The 21,156-nt window shown below is 37.1% G+C and overlaps 1 pseudogene; it reads left to right on the top strand.

The window, feature by feature from the left end:
- The window catches only part of LOC135075432 (cytochrome P450 9e2-like), a 41,111-nt pseudogene extending 31,877 nt beyond the window's left edge, over window positions 1-9,234 (top strand).
- Window positions 9,235-21,156: the final 11,922 nt, after the last annotated feature.

Here is a 21,156-nt window from a genome sequence, read left to right as displayed (position 1 = left end):
AGCATGTAAATTTTTTTTACTTCTGCTTCGTTCGCTACGCTACTCAGCCAGGGATGTCCTAAAGTAGATCCCGTCAAATTATCGATAAAGTGATGTAGGTATTTTAATTATTATGGTGCAGTAGCAAAATGAGCGAGGAATAAGAAGAATTCAGAATGTAACGACAGACTTAAAAGATAAATTTTCCTAGTTCAATTTTTGTGTCTTATAAATATATTCAAATCATTTCCTATTACGTTGAACTTTTTTATGTTAAGTTTTTTATTAATAGCTTTTATTTAACTTTCACTTTTCGTTTGTATGTATAAATGTAAATTTTCAAAACTTGCAAACGATTTTTCGACCATACGTAGATCCAGACAATTAAATTGCAGTAATAATTTCAGGCCTATTATTTAACATAATTTTAAAGGAAATGGAAAACTCTTTTAGACAGAGCTCAATACTTATCTAAAATAGCAAACAAAATAGTATTTGTAAAATATCGATACTCCTTTTATAAAGTGTATTACCTCAACATTCATTCTATCGCCCAGATCATTGAATTATGAACCTTAAATCATTTGTAATAGATAATCAATTTAATCTATTAAATTTTTAGTGACATCTACTGTAGAGTAGCGGAATTATTACTTCGGAATTTGTAATTTGCCCAGTGATTTTCAACTATGGTCCTTATTACTTTGCATTAGATGTTGTATACACTGAATCATGTGTTTAGTGTCACCTAGTGATGAGTAGCAGTACAATAATGTAAGTAAAACGAGATTTTAGCTTTAAATCATATTGCCTTTTGATAAGGTTGGATTTCAATTGATTTGTGACATGCGCTCTTTCGAAAGGCCAGACCAGTGCAACGAATGACAGACAATAATCTAAGTGTTCTTCTCTGCTGTGGTTTCTGCATAATTAATTTTATAAAAAGTGGTAAATATAAGTGAAGCTCATCAATATGAGATGATGATTTTCAGGACTTAAGATAAAACATGAAAAATAATATACGTGCCTATAAAATTTGAGGGTTGCCCTCGATTTCCCTAGGATCCCATTATCAGACCCTGACTTGGTGACAATGGGACCACCTCAAGAGTATACCCTATCGAACAAAAAAAAAATTTTGAAAGTCGGTTCATAATTGACGGAGTTCTGCGGTAACGTAGGTACATACAGAAAAATCGAATTGAAAACCTTTTTTTAAGTTGGTTAAAAACTACTTACAAGTGTTAAAAAAATAGTTTCATATTGATTCAGTAAAATAATAATGTGTTACATGAAATACATTTCACTTTAAATAGAATTCCATATTTTAGGTACTACATCAAAATCAAACTAAATTCATAATATTATTTATGTCAAGTGTAAGTAGTGTAGTATAGTTTGGATCGAAGCCGCAAGCATCCACAATGCGAACTATACACAGCCAGTACGCAAAATTCGTGTATAGTTTGTAGGAACAGATTTACAAAGGAGCACTCCAAAATATACACGAGCAGTTTCCTATGGGTGCGTTCTGGCCATGTATAGAACGGAAAGACGCTACGAAACATCCAGCACTCTTTTGTCTTTCGCTCTCCACGTGCTCGCCACCAAACCTGAGCTGCAAACCAAATTGAGGGAACACATAGAAGAAATGACCGACGGCAAAGAGATGAGCTACGAACTTCTCAGTCAGCTAGATTACCTTGAAGGCTTTTTGCTGGGTGAGTTATAATGATACCTACACTTAACCGAAAAAATTACAGTCAAAACAATAACATAAGTCTTTAGCTCCCAGTAGTCCCAGTTTAAATTCGTGGCAGACAATAATAAAACCTAGTTATTTCAAACCACTGATTTCCAGCAAGCAGATAGGCTGCCTATAATTTAGATTTGAATGTCGGTATCGGTAATAGTAGGGAATTTAGTGCAATGATTTGTATGGAGACCCCTCCACTTTGGTATAGAAGGCTCATTTTTGCAACAGTGATTCTTTGGGCGCTCCTGAGTGGATTTCCGTCGGTAGACATCGGGAGCCCCCCCTGTGGTAGCAGGGGGAGGGGGGGCAAGTTTCCTTCCGCCGCGCTTCACTTTAAGGCCTATATCTTCAAAACTATGGGTATTAGGGCAAGTGTGGTATCATTTTCGGATAATTAAAGGATGGCGAATTCATTTCTAGAACAAACTTTTTGCCTTTTCATACAAAAAAATAGAAATATTGAGTAAAATTCATAAAAACCAAAAAGTATTTTTTTAAATAAACGTCGTTTACTTTTAAACCACTGGAGATAATCTAATAAAAAAAATATGACCTGAAAGCTACATTTATCAGGATTATAAAAATATAACATTGTATGGTACTTTTTTCACAAAAAGTAGGTGAAAAAAAATTTTTCTTTAGGACACAGCGGGCGAATTTTATTGCGCATCGGAAAAAAATATTTATTTTATCCATTAATTCATACTATTTGGTTCATAAGCAAGCAAGGATTATTATTTTAGAATTTATTTAGAGTTGCTGGCACATCAATCTACCATAATTTGTATTTTTTCGTCACTTGATTTTGAACTCTATGTGTAAGAAATAAGGTTGAAAATAGCTTAAATTCCTTTTAATATTGAAAATATAAGAAGAAAGCACTAAATAAAGAACTTTAATTTGTCTAAACGTCTTAATGATTATTATTATTTTTAATTAACACTTATTTCTACATACTATTGTACCAGTGATTTAACGGAAAGATAAGTGTGAGGAAAATGAGGTTTCACAATCATAGTACGGGAGATATTTTTAGCACAAAGGTTACGGCTCTGACCGTTTTAGTTGTTTTTTTTCAGACAGCACCAAATTCTGCACTACTTCTTGCACTTACATCTCACCATTTCCAGGCAAGCCTCGGCAGCTACGGGCAAACCGGTCCATGTAGGCTCCATCTTGCTATCGACTCTGGTCCACCCCCAACCAGTCGGGTAAAGGGAAGACTCGAGTCGGTTGCTTGCACCTAATCCTATACGCGAATCCCTTGATATACTGCCAGTAGCCAAGGCTGATACAAAGCTGCTGCTGCTGTCTGGGTTATCTTATGTAGGGCCTAAGCTAAGCTAAGCTAGGTCTAAGTGTAGTCCACAGCGACCCATTAGGATCTTTATGCTCCATTTTTTTATTCCCTATCATCCAAAAAAATCTATCCATTAGGTGAATTAAGCGTCTGAGTGAAAGCCTTCTAAGTCTTCTGATGCCGGATATGCTGACCCAAGCAGACCCATCCTTACAGTATTGATTCATGGACCCCACATGTATTCCACATGCTTCTGTTGTTAGGCCCATTTTGTGGGACATGTGGTTCGTTCCATAATGCCCAGTTTGCGTACCAGTAATTGCTTGGGCTTAGGTACCTTTTATTTCCGCTTAATGAGTTTTCTCCATGACCCTGTGTTTCCCTTTAGGAATGATTTGGAGAGGCTTATCTTATATCGTTGGAGTTTTCCCATTCAGCACTGTGCTTCTTGGATATGGCCATATTATGGCCATGAGGTATGCCGTTAGATAAAGGTAAGTATCAGTTCTGACCCAATAGGTATCGCCTCTGACCCTAGTTTCGCTAGACTGTCGGCTCTCCCATTGCAATTGATCCGTGTATGTCCAGGTATCCCACATCAGGGACACTTTTATGCCTTCCGAGTTTGTTCATCTTTAAGATTGCATCTAGAATAATTCTAGACTCAACCTTCACTGAGGCGATGGCTTTTTGTTTGAATGCTGCGATCAGGATGTAAATATTGCGTTTTTTACACCCCTGTTCTTTAGTGCACACATATTATAGCAGTAGAATTCAGCTTGAAACACTGTAGCAAATCTCTTTAAGCGTTTACTATGTTCGAAGTGTTTACAGTAGACGCCCGTTCCCGTTCCCAAGGCCATCTTTGCAGTGGCGGCGTAAGTCCTAAGGCACCCCCTGGTAACCCCCACGATTTTGGGGCTACCTACCGATTCCAATATTGAAAGACCATGACATAGACCGCAGACTTGCTATGCAGATGCGTCAGTGAGTACTAATCTGTGCGACATGTGTCACCCCCTGATGCTTGGCACCCGGGGCAGCCCCCCCCCTACGCCACTACTGCATCTTTGAGCTGTCAGTAAACCAGATTAGGCTGTTCTGTTGGGATTTTGGTCCTCTTTTCTAGTCGTCCCTTGTTCAAGATCTATCCACTTACTTATTAGATCAATCCAAGGGGTTCGCGTATAGGATTACTTTCAAGCAACCGACTCAGTCTTCCCTTTACCCGACTGGTTGGGGGTGGACCAGAGCCGATAGCAAGATGGAGCCTACATGCACCGGTTTGCCCGTAGCTGCCGAGGCTTGCCTGGAAATGGTGAGATGTAAGTGCAAGAAGTAGTGCAGAAGCTGGTGCTGTCTGAAAAAAACAACTAAAAAGGTCACAGCCGTAACCTTTGTGCTAAAAATATCTCCCGTACTATGATAGTGAAACCTCATTTTCCTCACACTTATCTTTCCGTTAAATCACTGGTACAATAGTATGTAGAAATAAGTGTTAATTAAAATAATAATAATCATTAAGACGTTTAGACAATTCTTTATTTAGTGCTTCTTCTTATGATATTTTCAATATTAAAATGTATTTAAGCTATTTTCAACCTTATGTCTCACACATAAAGTTCAAAATCAATTGACGAAAAAATACAAATTATGGTAGATTGATGTGCCAGCAACTCTAAATAAATTCTAAAATAATAATCCTTGCTTGCTTATGAACCAAATAGTATGAATTCATGGATAAAATAAATATTTTTTTCCGATGCGCAATAAAATTGGCCCGCTGTGTCCTGAAGAAAAAATTTTTTTCACCTACTTTTTGCGAAAAAAGTACCATACAATGTTATATTTTTATAATCCTGATAAATGTAGCTTTCAGGTCATATTTTTTTTATTAGATTATCTCTAGTGGTTTAAAAGTAAACGACGTTTATTTAAAAAAATACTTTTTGGTTTTTGTGAATTTTACTCAATATTTCTATTTTTTTGTATGAAAACGCAAAAAGTTTGTTCTAGAAATGAATTCGCCATCCTTTAATTATCCGAAAATGATACCACACTTGCCCTAATACCCATAGTTTTGAAGATTTAGGCCTTAAAGTGAAGCGCGGCGGAAGGAAACTTGCCCCCCCTCCCCCTGCTACCACAGGGGGGGCTCCCGATGTCTACCGACGGAAATCCACTCAGGAGCACCCAAAGAACCACTGTTGCAAAAATGAGCCTTCTATACCAAAGTGGAGGGGTTCTTGCACTAAATTCCCTACTATAACAATATTCGTTGAACCAGGTGCCGAAGTTAAGATAAAAGACTTAGGGATAAGATGGTAATCTTTTTGTGAAATGCATGACTTATTTTGCTGTGCTATGGATATTAAAACCACGAAATAGTTATAATTTTGCATTTATCTGGTAGATATGTATCTAAGAATGATTTGATAATAAGTTTTCCAGTCAAAACAACAGGTGTAAAACGATTTCATATCAGATAAACTATAATAATAATAAACCTTTATTACCAATAATTTGTTATGTTATCTGTGAAATTAGTAAATATATAGGTATGGTGTAAAATGTAATGTTTATCATCCTACTATCTAAAGTAAAGACCTTATCAATAAAACTCACGAGTCCTCGTTGTAACCACGTAACTAAGGTATAAAGTCCTAGACATAGCCAAAATGTGTGTCGTCGTTACTACCCGTTCGCGCTAAGTTTGCCGGTCCGTGGAATGCGCGTCCCCTCCTCCAAGCAACCGCGATTAAACGTAGGGTAATTGCGCCGGTTTTCCGTCCAGCTCCTGTTTTCGTCCATTTGACCGACTTGCCACAAACAAATACGGAAAATTAGAATACAAACCTAACTTTTCGTGCAAGTTTGGACTTGTTACAATCTATAATATCTAAGTAACAGTTCTGCCTGCATGAAAATGTAATTTGACAAGTAATAACTCCAAAAAAATCTACGGAAGTTGCTGCTGCACACAGGTGAATGGAAAACGTCGTCAAGTTAGAAAAAAAAACGTGCCGGTAGGGAACTTTCATGGTATGTTTAATTACTGTTGTAGCTACTTCATGTAATGTTTTTGGCACGTATGTCTAACTATTAGCATAACAAACACTATTTTAAGGGTTTATTAAAGTTTTTGTATAGAAATCTTAGATAATTAAGTGGACTAATACTAGCATAACAATTTTGCAAGATTTTGGTTTTCGTCCACGTGGACGGAAACCCTGACACCTAGTTAATATTTTTAATAATCATTTTACTTCAATGGACCTACAAAATACAATGTTTTTTCTTTCAATATGATCTTTATTGCTATTACATTAAACATTTTAGTTTACGTCCACTTTTTAACAGTGATAAACCCATAAAAACCGTTAAAAAGATGTGGACGAAAACAAAAAACAGCTACAAAACGTTGTTGTGTTTTCGTCCATGACCCCATGAACAAGCTCTGGGGTGGACGAAAATTAAAATTAGCTATTCCTGTAGATTAGTTTTCGTCCATTTGTCCTTTGACCTATGGCAATATTTTCCTAAATTTAGGTAAGAAACTTATTTAAATCTTTTTGATATCATTTGAAAGCTAACAAAAGTACCTTTCAAATGATATACCACAATCCATAGTTACTGTATTGTAGATTTGGGTTTTAAGTTAATAATTCAACTGCACCCTTTTTTCTACACAGTGGTCGAAAACTAGCGTACATTAGGACGAAAACTGATTTTTTTGGACGAAAACTAATGAAATCGCCTCTTTTGCATAAAATATTTTTTATAAAAAAAACCCGTGGTATTTACATATTGTCATATAATATTAACGTAAAGTAGACTATATAAGGACTAAAACGACATAATATGATACATATGAGTAAGGGTATTTTAAGATATTCATTTCGCATCACAAAGTTGGCAACTCCGATAATTAGACGAAAACTAGCGCACTTACCCTAATTAGTTAGTGATTAAACGCAATCAAGTGTTTTATTTTACGCCAATACACAATTTTTATCAATATTAATAAATAAAAAATATTTTCAATAGAGTTTGCTATAGTTATAGACGCTTTCCTTCGAGTGACGTCATATCGCCAGCGGCAAACTTATCGCGAACGGATAGTAGATAATTAGGTATGACGTGAATGACGGTGCAGTTTCACAGAAGATTACTTCTAATGATAGTACTCACACTCGCTCCAAATCCAAAGATATAAGTACATTTTAGACATAATATTTTTTAGAAACTTTAAACGTGCTCGAGTTTTCTGATCGAGACACTGATAAACGAATTGATACGACACCCCATAGATAGATTATAATTGCAGTTAAGACGACGGCTTACGCACGGACGTATACAGGGTGTCCCGTAATGCAACGTCAAGCCAGAACTGGGTGTTGAGGCAAGTTATGCTGGTTATCAGAAAAATATAAAAAAAATCTATGTGGCATTTTGTCAAAATAATAGGCATTTAAAAAAAACAAAAAATTCTACTCCCAGTGACGGTCTTTTTACTCGTGTTGCCACAAATCTTCACTTTTTCCAAATTTTTTTTTGTTATGTAACCCTGAAGAATGCTTCTCTAAATTGTTATCAAAATTACAAAACCAGCTGCTCCAGCTTGGATGAAAAAAATACATTATTCCCAAAAAAAATTTCAAAATAAAAATTTTGCCTAGTTTAAACTGACTGTACTGAAAAAAAATTGTACTACGCGAGTGTGGCAAGTGACGTCATAATTTGGCGCATTTAGTAAGGATTCCAAAATGGTATAACACTTGGTAAATTCTTGCTGCAGTTGTCGACAATTTTTGTTTTTTTGGAAATAATCCCGTTTTTAACTTTATCTACCTTGGTTAAAAATATTATTCTAATGTGCCCAAAATTCAAGTTTCTGGCTTAAGTGAGGTGAAGAAGCCATTTTAAAAGGTATGAGCGGGACGGAGAGGGCCATCTTACCAAGCAGGAATGTTATGGATATCCGTAACCGTAACCGAAACTATCGGATATCCGAAATAAAAAAATATCCATAACCGTAACCGAAACTGATTCAAAAGTTTCGGATAAAGGCGGAGTCTAAGGGTACAATTCCAAACTGCAAAACTCTATGAAATCTGCAGTATACACGCCGCAGCTGCAATGCCGCGCTGCCGATTTCATAGTTTTGCAGTTTGCGGTTGCAGTTTGCGGTCTGCGGCCCGTCTTGGAATTGTACCTTAAATCTTAATATTTGTTACCAACTTGTCAGGCATTCCCTAACACCATCTAATATGCCAGCCTGTTTTACCTTTATCATACATAGGTGTCGTCTTAGTTGGTACATAAAGTAGCTATGTGGGTCACGCAGCATTTTGCGCTATTTGAATTATACCTACATTTTTGAAATTCTAATAATTCCGTAACCGTACTAATAGGAAGCTATTTTTCAACAAATATTGCTGTCGACTGTACATTGTTGAATCTAAACAAATATAAAATAAGGTATAATTTCAATTTCCAGAAACCCTACGAAGATATCCACCAGCAGGTCGAGTGCTAAGAGTTTGCACGAAAAATTATACTTTACCCGGTACATCGGTGCAAGTGCGGGTAGGGGAAATTGTGGCTTTACCGATCTACGGCATTCATATGGACCCCGACTACTACCCAGACCCGGAGGAGATTCGACCTGAGCGATTTATGGGCGAAGAGAAGAAGAATAGACCATCTCATTTGTTTTTGGCATTTGGAGTCGGGCCACGAAATTGCATTGGTTAGTAGCGATTTATACAACACATACCTATGGGTCGCCCAACGAAAGTTGAGGCTCACACTGAAGAAAATAAACCTAAAGAAATCTTTACTTGTGTTGATCGCTTCAACTCTTGTTGCATAATACACACCCCACCCGTTTTTATATATGGACAGTGATTTTTTTTCAAATAACTAGTACCTAATACAAAAATAAATATTATTATTTATTTCAGGTCTAAGATTTGCGATGTTCTCCGCAAAGATGGCGATGGTTGCACTTATGAAGAATTTCAAATTTTCAGTTTGCGATAAAACTGAGGACCCTATTCATTTTGATAAGAGAAGTATGCTGTTGAAAACTGGGAAAGGATTGTGGGTCCGTGTTGAAAAAATATAATTATCTTTTTGGTTGCACATAGAAAGAAAAGTATTGATTATGTTTGAACTAAATGCAAAAGCAAAGTAAACAAACCAGAAATACCTCATAATTACAAAGAACAATAACGACGTATTTCAAATAGTTTTATTATCAAATTTTTATAAAGAATATTTACATAAAATTTTATGAATGACTAGCGGCCGCCCGCGACTTCGTACGCGTGGATCCCGTTTTACATTAGGAGCATTCGTTAACGTTAACGGTACTAAATTGGCTGTTGGTACTTCGTACCGTCCTCCTTGGCTTAACATAGATACTTTCATTGACGCTCTTAGTGAAACAATTTCATCGCTTTCTAAATTCGATAAGATAATATTACTGGGGGATTTTAATGTTAACATTTTAAATACTCATGACGCTAGTACTGTAAAGATAAAAGAATTCTTCGATTGCATGAACCTCACTCAATACGTGACCGAACCAACTCATTTCACAGAACACAGTGAAACACTAATAGATGTGGTCTGTTCTGATTCTACTATTTCGCATATACTCGTTGATCATATACCTGAACTGAGTAGTCATGCTTTCATTACCTGTAAGCTAAATATTAAAAGGGAAAAAGCACCTCCTAAATGGATAACATATAGACCTCTAAAAGAAATTAACCTGGAGCAGTTAAACGAAGAACTGAAGGCTATACCGTGGGATAATTTTAGCGATAAGGACATAGATATCATGTTGAAGAGATTTACTGAACGTATCTTGCAAATTTTTGACAAACTTGCCCCGATTAAACGCCTATACATAAAAACATATTCGCATCCATGGATAACGTACACTATTAGAGAAATGATAAAGCTTCGGGATAAAGCTTATGCTAGGCATAAATCTACTAGACTTGAAACACACAAAAAGTATTATCTAGAATTGAAAGCGATCGTTAGAGCGGCTATAGGTACACGGTGAAAAATGTGCTTATTTTAACAAATACATTAATTCTCTTTCCCAGAATCCACGGGTTTTTTGGAAACACATTAAAAGAGATACAACTGATTTTAAAAAGAAACATTTTGAATTACCTCCTCACCTCAGTAACCCTGATGCAATTAATATGACTTTTCTAAAGGTGCCTGGTGCTGAAAACAATGATACTAATAATTCTGTATTGAATCACTTCCTAAACAGTAAATTTGGCTCAGCTACTTTTAGACTTAAAACCGTTAGTGAAGCAGTTGTTAACAAAATAAAATTAATACTATAAAAACTAATGCACAAGGTGCCGATGGAATTTCCCTGAATATGATCTTGCTTACCTTGCCATCGTTCGTTCGTTCGTTCGTTTCAGCCGAAAGACGTCCACTGCTGGACAAAGGCCTCCCCCAAGGATTTCCACAAAGACCGGTCCTGCGCCGCTTGCATCCAGGTACTTCCCGCGACCTTCACCAGATCGTCGGTCCACCTAGGGGAGGCCTGCCCACGCTACGTCTTCCAGCTCGTGGTCGCCACTCAAGAACTTTCCTGCCCCAGCGGCCATCAGCTCTTCGAGCTATGTGCCCCGCCCACTGCCACTTGATTTCAGCGATTCTGCGGGCTATGTCAGTCACTCTGGTTCTCCTACGGATCTCCTCATTTCTGATTCGATCACGCAGGGAAACTCCGAGCATAGCACGCTCCATCGCTCTTTGGGTGACCTTGAGCCTTCTTATGAGGCCCATAGTAAGCGACCACGTCTCAGAGCCATACACCATCACTGGCAACACACACCAACACCTTGCCATACAATGGCAACAACACCTTGCCATATACATTATCAATTATTACAGCCATAGTAAATAAATCCATAGAAACAGGTGTTTTTCCTCACCAGTGGAAAACAGCTATAGTTAGACCAATACCTAAGATACAACAACCTAAAGAATACAAAGACTTGCGCCCTATAAGTATACTTCCGTTCCTATCCAAAATAATCGAAAGAGTAGTTTGTAATCAGATGACTGAATATCTTGAAAGTAATAACATTTTACCCCAGAAACAGTCAGGATTCAGGAAACACCACAGCACATCCACTGCACTTTTAGATGTCGTTGATGACATTCTAACGGCTCAAGACACCGGTGACGGCACCATATTGGTACTTATGGATTATTCACGCGCTTTCGATACAATTAACCCTTCTATTTTACTGTCTAAGCTTTCTTATTACGGTTTCGACGCGTTAACCTTAAAATGGTTCACCAGCTATCTATCCGAACGATCTCAATACGTCGTGATTAATAATGATAATGGATCTACTTCAAGTTCTATCACTGCACAAGTGACACGTGGAGTCCCGCAAGGATCTATACTGGGACCAGTACTTTTTGTATTGTACACAGCTGATATAACGGAAAACATAAAGAACTGCAAGTATCATTTGTATGCCGACGACCTCCAGTTACATATTTCTTTTAAACCTAGTGATACGTTGTCTGCGGTAGATAGACTAAATGAAGATTTGAACCGTTTAAGCCAATGGAGCGATCGTAATGATCTAGTATTAAGTCCTAGTAAGTCTAAGTATTTGGTATTCGGTTCGAAAAATAATATAGCTAAGATTTCCTCCCAGAACCCGCAGGTGTGTATGTTGGGCAATTATCTGGATAGCGTCCCACTAGCGCGAAATTTGGGTCTTTTAATGGACGGAAGGATGCAATTTGAAAGTCATGTCTCAGAAATAATGCGTAGCTGTTTTTATAGGCTAAAAGTTCTGTATCGAGTCCGTGAATACATTGATGTGGGGACAAGAGTTAGACTATGTGAGTGTGTTCTCTCAAAACTGAATTACGCCGATAACGTCTTTGGAGGATGTTTGTTGGGTCGGACGAGGAAAATGCTTCAGCGTATTCAAAACGCTTGTGCCCGCTTTTGTTTTCCGATTCCACGAAGGTCACATGTAACCCCTTACTTAAACCAAAACCGCCTGTTAAATATGACTGCTAGGCAAACCCTGCATTTTGCATCATTGCTTTTCGAAGTCATAAAAACTCAGACACCACCATACCTTTACAACAAATTAAAGTTTGCACAATGCAAAACTAGGATTGCCCTCCGCCTTATGTGTCCACAGTACAGAACGACTGCCCTCCGTGGTAGCTTCCGATATGCCGCTACAAAGTGTTGGTATAACGTGCCGCCACCGGTGAGAAATTCCAAATCTGTTGTTTCTTTCAAACGACGGCTGAGAAAATATCTACTTGATGAACAGGATAATTTGCTAACTAATTTTTTTTCCTATATAAGTAAATATCTTAAAAAATATATAGGATTCTGAGCGACTGCAGTGGTATAGTACCGATCCCAAGTATTACTACTTAATACGTAGGGCTGTGGTCAATCTGGTCAACCTGGTTGTTTTTACATGACCTAGGTAGGATTAATAATACTAACACACACATGCACATATACATTACATACGCAACACACACTTGAAGAGCACTGTGTTATTTTTTTTTTTGTTTTGTGTTTAACTTAAATATTAATGTCTACCCACTTGATATGGCTGCCACAGAATACCAGCGTTATACTCTAGGTCTTGACCTAGGGCATAGCACATGCTGAGTGGCTGCCATTTTGGTTCAAATTTAACTACTTAGTAATTATATTGTTGTAAGTAGTCTTAAGGATGTTTGGACTAAATAAAAATATTTTTCTTTCTTTCTTTCTTTCATTCCACGCGAAGCGGACAGGTAAAAAAACTCGATGTTTCCGATTTCAGTAATATTTGAGTATGTTCTACCTATACATATTATTAATACGTGTACCAAATATTTTTGTACCTAATATTATAATGAATAGTTTAAGAGTTATGGGTCTTCGCAGTTTTCGACAACCGGTTGGCATGCAGTACTTCAAAGCCGATTATGGAGTCACAAAATTATACATATTAAAATAATGAAACCACGGGATTAATTACTTCATTTACCGTGCTTTTTAACTGTATTTTTGGATGTGAATTTTTTTTTTTTTCTAAAAAAATGCAAATAATTTTTTTTCCCTCGATTTTCACAAAGTTCGACCATTCGATTTTTTTAATATTTTTTTATATAAATAGCTAATATGGTGTAGAACATTCATGCCAACTTTCAAAATGGGCGTGAAAGTGGATTAGGAGCTAGACTGAAAATACTACCGAAGGGTGGCGTCCAGCGCCGCGCCTACGCACTGCCGCGCCTGAAGCCCGCCGCTTGTGCGCGTTTAGTGAAACTGACAAGCAAATAAAATCACTTTTGACGGAATGTTTTGTTGATTTTTAATAACACCAATACATTTTTAATACCTATTAAATACTAAAATGCGATACATCTACATTTTTAATCTATAAAATGTTACAGACAGTAAATGTGATAAATGTGAAAATTATCAATAAGTAATTACCGGTATTCTCTTTTAGGATATTTGTAAGTACTAAGGTTAATGTTGTTGACGATATGTGGAGTGTATTTATGAGTTTGAAAATGATAGATTGGTTCGAGATTAACAGGAGAATATTATAACACAAGTTTTTTAACCAAAGCAAGGCAAAATAACAAAGATGACAATGACACACACTTATAAATCGTTCGCAACAGTTACATTATAAAATAATCACTGATAAATGTGATTAGTTTATTACTTTTACCTCGACTGTCGGTATTATCATAATAACCGGTAATTATTAATAATTTTCACATTTACCGTAACATACAACAAACGCAAAATACCACTCACTGATTAAGTACTTAATCACAAAGCCTCAGAAACTATTACACCTATGAACTTGAAAATTGGCACGTAGATTCCTTATAGGGTGTAGACATCCGCTAAGAACGGACATTACACCCCCCCCCCCTTAAGGGGGTAAAATGGGGTTCACGCGTACGAAGTCTAGGGTGGCTGCTAGTTGTAAAAAAATGTTTTAAGTGTCCAGAGCCCCGATTACGGTAACTTTTATAACGTCTACAATCCAGACGCGTTTCTGATTCTGCGATACGATTGGTCAAAACAGCTGACGTACGCTGTTGAACGACCAATCGTATCGCAGAATCGAGAAGCGTGTCTGGATTGTTGACGTTAAAAATTACCGTAATCGGGGCTCAGGATGTGCGTAAATGAGATAAGGTGATACCTAACGGACAGAGGCGGCGTAAGGCGTAGGCGACGTGGGCCACCGCCTACGGCCTCGCGGTACAAGGGGCCTCGCGCATCAAAAATTTTGAAAAAATGTATACAAGGTGGAGATGACAATATCACAATACGAACATTGACTATTAAATATAAATTCTTGATAGCTAAACAATGTAGTTAAAAATAAAAATATATTTTTTTCCAAACAAATTCAGCCATAATCAGACACAAAATTAAGCAACAACATGGTTTTAAGTGACGAACATTATTCTTTGGCGTAATATTCCTTTAAAAATAATCACTGAATCAAGAAATCAGAAACTGTCAATGTATAGACCTTTGACCCTTTTTTTTATTATTTCATAAAATCCGTCTTCAGGTCGCCAGTCGCCACAGAACAAGGCCTCGCGAAATCTGTCTTGCCCACATCAAATTTAGGTCTTGCCCCGCCTCTGCTAACGGACTTGTATCCAGGCCAGAATATAAAAAAAAACCAGCCAAGTGCCATTCGGATTCACGCACCGAGGGTTCCTTACAAACCGCCGCCGCGGCGCCGGCCGAGCCGCCCGGCATGTATGGGATACGACGCCATAACGTATTTTAGTATTTAATAGGTATTAAAAATGTATTGGTGTTATTAAAAATCTACAAAACATTCCGTCCAAAGTGATTTTATTTGCTTGTCAGTTTCACTAAACGCACACAAGCGGCGGGCTTAAAGCGCGGCATTTTCAAGGAAAAAAAATTAATTTGCATTTTTTTTAGGAAAAAATAAAAAATTTTTCATTTCCAAAAATACAGTTAAAAAGCACGGTAAATGAAGTAATAAATCCCGTGGTTTCATTATTTTAATATATAATTTTATGACTCCATAATCGGCTTTGAAGTACTGCATGTCAACCAGTTGTCGAAAACTTCGAAGACCCATAGCTCTTAAACTAGTCATTATATTACAAAAATATTTGGTACACGTATCAATAATATGTATAGGTAGAACATACTCAAATATTACTGAAATCGGAAACATCGAGTTTTTTTACCTGTCCGCTTCGCGTGGAATGCTCCATTATTATTTTGTGGTTTTACCCCCTTCATCTATCTTACGCGGTTTAGATTTTTTCATACAATTTTTTTCCCGCTAACTCCCGTTCCCGTGGGAATTTTGCAATATCATGTTGTAACTGAGCTTTAAGTTTACTAAGATACCTGAATGCCAAATTTTAAGCGTCTAACTTAAGCGGCTTAGAATTTTCATACAAAGGATTTTCCCGCTAATTCCCGTTCCGTGGGAATTTTGCAATATCCTGTTGTAACTGAGCTTTAAGTTTACTAAGATACCTGAATGCCAAATTTTAAGAAACCGGTTATTTTGGCCGGACACGCAATCAAAAAACCTAACTATGTCCGGCTTTATCCGGACGTCTGGCAAACGTTCCCGAAGAAGCCCTGCGCCGAGGCCGCCAGGCTGCCAGCCAGTACGCCCGTGGCACGGAACCCGAGTACCGTCAGCAGCCATAGCCCCTTGCCAGTGTACGTACAACACCACGCCACCCACTACCTGCACGATCGCCATTGCGATTGCCGCACAGACACCCATCAAGAATCGAATATCTTCAGAATAAACGCACACGTATTATTACGTGCTCTGTGCGCAGACGATTATTTAGCGCTCGTTTCACGAAGGATTCTTCTAGGAATTAGGATTAGGATTCAGGTTTCTAGGAATTATTCTCCTACCATAGGTTAGGGTTGCCAGGTCCAAAAACACAAAAGCCGGACTCTGTGCTTCGTTTGGCCGGACATTTTACCCTAAAAGCCGGACATGTGACGGGGGGGGGGCGGGTTGGTGCAATTAGTGTCATAGCTCACGAGTGAGTTTATCGGTTGCCCAACATAACATCCTGATGCGTGCGCTTTATATTATTGTGTGACTCGACTTTCGCCTGGCGCAGCAGGCCAAATAAAAAGCCTAACAAAGGCCGGACAAGACAATATTTGGCCGGACAAGACCGTAAAAAGTCAAACATGTCCGGCTAAAGCCGGACGCCTGGCAACCCTAGGCGCGAAGTCAAATTAACAATATGAGAGGACCAGCTGAGAGTACTGTCAAGGTGGACACCCAGATACTTAATGTCATTCTCATTAGCACGCGACAGTGATAGGCAGCAACAGCCCCCCTAGACAAAACGCACTTTTTGATCGAATCGAAAATCGAATCCGTCAAATTCCATACAAAAAAGGGGCTTTTCGACCACTTTTCGACTGGTTTGCGATTATAATGGCACTTTGTCTAGACCCACAGGTTTGGTCATGTTCATCACATGTGTGAATTTTCACGTTAAAAGGATCCTTTGGTTGTGAAGTTACAGAAGCAGAGAAGGTAAATAATACTTGGTTTTGAACATTAACAGTAACTAGCTAAACGCCTAGGATTTTACTAGAGCAATGTTACATAATTTAGTATGGCGAGTGACGTATGCGCGCAGGAGCCGTAACAATTTGAGTCTTTGGAAACAAGTTCGTTATTATACTTGTATATTAAAATATAATTTTGTTTTACCTAGCTTTTTCTTATTAATAAAATATAGGTTATTAAGTACTCAATACACAAATCAGCCGGCTCCTAGTCTAAAATTCTTATAATCGAAATTAAATGATTTAAACTACAAATAAAAATGATTCAAACAGTACTAGTTTTTAGGTTCAAATTCGACTGCTCTAGTGGACGCACGGAACGGCAACGTCGCAGTCGACCCATATTATTTGAATTATTTGGCGGGAAAATAGTTTTTGGCTTTTAATTCTGAAACTAAGAGGCCTAGAGATTTGAAATTATGTCTCGTGTGTACTTTAATTATAACGAATTATTTGATCTTTAAAACGCAACTCTAAATTTATACGGTTTTAATAATCCACCGTGTGTTACGTGTCACCAGCTTACACATACGTATCGGTTCGTAGTTCGAAAACGGTTCGAAATAAAGCTTTGAAAGATTTGAAGTCGGGTTTTTTTATTCGACTTTAATTTATGAGGTATAAAACATTGATGTAGCTTAAATATTTACGAAGATACAGATGTGTAAGCTGGAGACACGGTACTCCAGCTCGCACATAGTTTTTTGATCGTGGTTTTAACAGTATTTGAGCTAAAGTCTTGAAAAGTGGAAAGCCTACTATTTGGATTCGACTGTAATTTTTGAGGTACCTATAATACACACACCGGCAGATTTAGCGGAACGCAAAAATAAGTATGAAAATAAGGAAAATTACTACTGATCTATGAAATATTTATTATACAAAATAAAGAGATAATTAAAATAAAATAAAATAACATAGATTTTTTAAATATTTAGTCGTTTTTATTTAATAAAAAATCATCGAAACGAAATTTCAATTTTTCAGTTTTGAACAAAAATTAGAAATTGTGACCAGATTAAAAATTAGGGTAGCTTATCACTAACCAAATGAATTAATTAATGATGGGTATTTCCCCCTCTTGCTCTGATGATGGTTTCCATTCACCTGAGCATGCTGCAGTTAATGTTATGAAGGGTATTTTGGGGCAATGTCTGCCATTCCTCTAGTAACGCGTTTCTCAACACCACCGGTGGTATTCTGAATTTAACACATCTTTTAAGAAAGTCCAAGACATGCTCTATAGGATTCTTGTCTAGGGATCTTGCCAGCCACTGCATCATGGGTATATCCAAATGGTTTAGATGTGCCTGTACTGAGCGAGCACTGTGAAAACGAACATTATCGTGAATTAAACTAAAGGAGTCCACAATAAATGGAGTAAATGGCACATCATGTTCTTCTAAAATGTTCCTAGTGTACCATTCAGAAGTCGTATTTCCTCCATCACCCACCACTAACTCCGTGCGAGCTCCCAAACAAATACTTCCCCACACCAGAATTAAGCTACCTCCATAAACCACGATATTTTCAAAATGAAGACTAAATGTTACGTTCTCTTTGTGTCTCCATATTCGCTATCTTCCATCGATCTGGTTTAAGAGAACTCTGCACTCATAAGTGAAGAGATCATGCCTCCAGTCGTTCAAGACCCAATCACGATATTCACGTGAAAAGTTCAATATGTTTTTTCGGTGCTGTGTCACAAGTTGGAGCTTTCTCGGGTATGCACGACCCTATACCAACTTCAGTAAATCTCCTGTGAACTGTGGGCTCAGTCACTCTTACTCCTCGAGTGTCTTTAAGGTTATTTCTGGCTTGAACAGCAGGTAACCGCGACTTTCTGAAAACTCGAAGTTGTAAAAAACGGTCATCCCGTCGCGAAGTACGCCTTTTTCTGACTTGAACCCTCCTCCTAACGACAAAAATGATCAATCTGTACCGTTGGTTACTGCCATGGGTGGTCGATACTGATCAACGACGTCTTACGGCAGCCGATTTGTATGCATGGCCGTTACTTCTCATTTCATCTGCCTTAATGATTTCTGACGGTGCTAAGCTGGGCATAATAAACCCTTATAAGTAACTGAATGCTTACACAACAAAATTCTCAGAAAAAAAACATCTTTCACGTAAAAGAAATCCAAATTAGCAAAAGCTTCATTCAATTCAAAACACTCAACGAAACTGTTGATGGGGTAATTTAAACAAAATAATTAAAAAAATATACTGTTGGCAATTATTTTTTTCATATTTAGAATTAAATTAAAAAATAATGTCATAATTAGGCATTTTTTTCCTAAAATAATGATGATATTGATGCTTTTTTTTCCGTTCCTCTAAATCTGCCGGTGTGTGTACATTATCGTAGCATAAATATTTACGAAGATACAGATGTGTCAGCTGGAGACACGTGTCCTCAGCTTACACATAGAAAACAACTCATAGTTATGAAGTTCTAATGGCTCTAATTGAATGACTGAGAGGTTTGATGACTCTAATTAGGCTTTTATTGATGAATTGCTCTAGGGCCAATGAGGAAGTTGGAGACATTCTCATAAATAGAGAGCCCTCTCTGTCAAATTTTTGAACCTACTAATTGACAGCCTGGTGTTAAATTCCCTGTACTTAACCTACGTACGTAACGCTCACATACATACATAGTCCACGCACACATACATACATAAAGTCCACGCACACATACACACAGTTCACGCACACATAGGCCCTCATAACCTTCAAAGAATTATTGTTTTTATGATGTACAATGTAGAATTTTTTCAAATCCACTATTTTGAAAATATTATATTATATTTATCTTTATGGTGTACGTATTGTATTATTTTCAAAAACATTTATTTGGAAAAACACCAAAAGCGTCTTTTCGCAAAGTTTTCAACAACACTAAAAAAGCATTTGCACATTGAGAAAACTCAGATCACTTGTGAACATAACAGAAAGTTTCTTCGCGATTCACGAACGAACGAACAAAACTCCGATGAACCAGAACAGCAGCAGGTACGAAGGAATGAACTTGAATTTGACTCGACTCTTCAATACTTTAATAGGGCCACAGAACACTTAAATGATGGCCAAGAAAACAAGAATGCATTTAACATAGCAAAAACAACACCGGCCATTTTGGAGGAAAAACAAAGTTGCCATATGTTAAATAGTAATTTCTACTACTCTATTATGTAAATTATAACAAAAAATGTCACCGTTCAGTTTTAAATTAAAACAAATTAATTTCATTTTAAAAAAAGTTTTCACATTGTAATTAACAATATTCTCAAATATATTTTAATTAAGAAAAAAATGAAAATAATTATGAAGGAAACAGGAGCAGCGACATCTAGAGCGTTTTAGGGTAGTTAAAAAGTATTTGAATTTATCACAGATATGGATAGATGCAGCATGTGTCAAAAATTGTATGAAGCCGAGCGTGCCACTTTTTAAACGTCATTAGTGTCATTTTAGCGAATTTTAGTGATTTCCGCAACGTAAAAGTAATCGTATCATCGTACTGCATTTGCAAAGTCATCGAATAATATCGTGTGACAAAACTGATAATTTGTAATTAACAATATTCTCAAATATATTTTAATTAAGAAAAAAATTAAAATAATTATGAAGGAAACAGGAGCAGCGACATCTAGAGCGTTTTAGGGTAGTTAAAAAGTATTTGAATTTATCACAGATATGGATAGATGCAGCATGTGTCAAAAATTGTATGAAGCCGAGCGTGCCACTTTTTAAACGTCATTAGTGTCATTTTAGCGAATTTTAGTGATTTCCGCAACGTAAAAGTAATCGTATCATCGTACTGCATTTGCAAAGTCATCGAATAATATCGTGTGACAAAACTGATAATTTGTTAAATACAAAACCAAAAACATCTTTATTTACCTTTTTAAAATAAATTAGTTCTTACAAATCGTCAAATCTCGTTATTTTTTTTACCCTACCAGCGTTTTAAGACATACATTTGTCAAGTGCATAAATACATGGATCAGTGTGTGTCTTATTGTTATGAGTAAGTACGGTTCCTTGGGATCGGTATGAGTGCACCACATACAATACAGGGACCATGGTTTTAACTCTTAAGAGTACATCGCAGGATATGTATTAAAAACAATGCTACTTTATACTTCTTCTACTGCTACTTTATTCTAATTAATTATTTGTTACTTGTGCTGTTAATTACAATTCTCAATCCGTAAATAATTTCTTCTTTCTACCGTGTTCGTACTACTGTCCTCGTAAAATCATCGTAACCGATTGTTGTAATCGGATTACATGAACATCACTCGACCATGTATGTCCATTTGGACATATCGGAATGGCACGCTTTGACGATCAACTTGCTGTATCTACTCTAATCCATATCTGTGGAATTTATCGACCGATGTCGCTGTTTGGAAGCAAGTTTCACTTGGATGACCGTAG

This window comes from Ostrinia nubilalis, chromosome 10 (genome assembly GCF_963855985.1).
Source record: "Ostrinia nubilalis chromosome 10, ilOstNubi1.1, whole genome shotgun sequence".
NCBI classification, from domain to species: Eukaryota; Metazoa; Arthropoda; class Insecta; order Lepidoptera; family Crambidae; genus Ostrinia; species Ostrinia nubilalis.
This window is presented reverse-complemented; position numbering and strand designations above follow the sequence as displayed.